The sequence below is a fragment of the Mus caroli genome, chromosome 1, assembly GCF_900094665.2.
Source record: "Mus caroli chromosome 1, CAROLI_EIJ_v1.1, whole genome shotgun sequence".
NCBI classification, from domain to species: domain Eukaryota; kingdom Metazoa; phylum Chordata; class Mammalia; order Rodentia; family Muridae; genus Mus; species Mus caroli.
In genome coordinates, this window is record NC_034570.1 from 37,973,586 (window position 1) to 37,974,994 (window position 1,409).

The following is a 1,409-nucleotide window of genomic DNA, read 5'->3' on the forward strand; positions in this document are numbered from 1 at the left end:
TAGAGTTGATAGATGTCCAGGTTCAGTAACAATTCATGGTAAGTATTGCTGGGGCATAACATAAATATCAAGCTCCTGTAGTGGAAAAGGAAGGGAAAGCACAGTTAAATGTTTAAGGACGATGAACCACACGAATCATGCTTTGACTGGATGGAATTATGGCGTTAGGGTGCTTTATTTCTAGGATGGTGGGAGACTGGGAGGTGGGCCAAGAAGAGGTTAAGATGTACTGCAGTTTCTTCTGGGAGTTGAGGTAGATTATAGACCAGTGGTCAGTTAAGACCATCCTGGATATCAGATATTTGCATTGTGAATCATAACAGTAGGAAAATTACAGTTGCGAAGTAGAAGTGAAAATAATTTAGTGGTTGGGGGTTACCACATCATGGTACTGGGACTGACTAGGGGCACATCCATAACACTGTATTGAAGGGGCACAGCATTAGGAAAGTTGAGAACCTTATTGGTCAAGGCTAAGCCGGAGGCTATGGGATGAAGAGCTGGATTGGGAAGGAGATCCAGTGATCTAGCAGAGTAGACTAGCCTTCATTCAAGCAGTGAAGATAAACTGACTTTAAGACTATAGTTTAGCCAGGAGTGGGCATATAAAAATGACCTTTCATCTTGCAGGGACTAGGGGGACGGTTCAATGATAAAGTTCTTGACATGTAAACAGGAGGAGCAGAGTTTGGATTCCCAGTACCCACATAAATGCCTGGTAGGTATGCGACCATCAGGACATGGAGACAGGATTCTCTCCAGCAGTCTGCTTAGCTACAGTAGCCAAATAGTGGGCTATGGGGTCCAGTGAGAGCAATCAGATAGGATACCCGATATCAACATCTAGTCTTCATAAACTGTCTTAGTTTGCATTCTATTGCTGTGAAGAGAAACCATGGTAAAGCAATTCATCTCTCTCTCTCTCTCTCTCTCTCTCTCTCTCTCTCTCTCTCTTTCTCTCATCGATAGCTGTGTCTAACTAATCTATCTTGTGGTGGTTGGAATAGATTTGGCCCCACAGACTCATGTGTTTGAATGATTGGCCTACAGGGAGTGGCACTATTAGGAGGTGTGGCCTTGTTGGAGTAGGAAGTACATCACTGTGGGGGCGGGCTTGAGGTCTCCTAGTCCTCAAGTTCTGCCCAGTGTGGAATTAGTCTCCTTCTGGCTTCCTTCGGATCAAGCTGTAGAACTCTTGGCTCCCCCAGCACCATATCTGCCTGCATGCTGCCCTGCTTTGGACCATGATGACAATGGACTGAACTTCTGAAATGGTACTCCAGCCCCAATGAAGTATTTGCCCTTATAAGAGTTGCCTTGGTTATGGAGTCTCCTCACAGCAATAACACCCAAACTAAACTAAACTAAGACACCTCTCTCTCTCTCTCTCTCTCTCTCTCTCTCTCTCT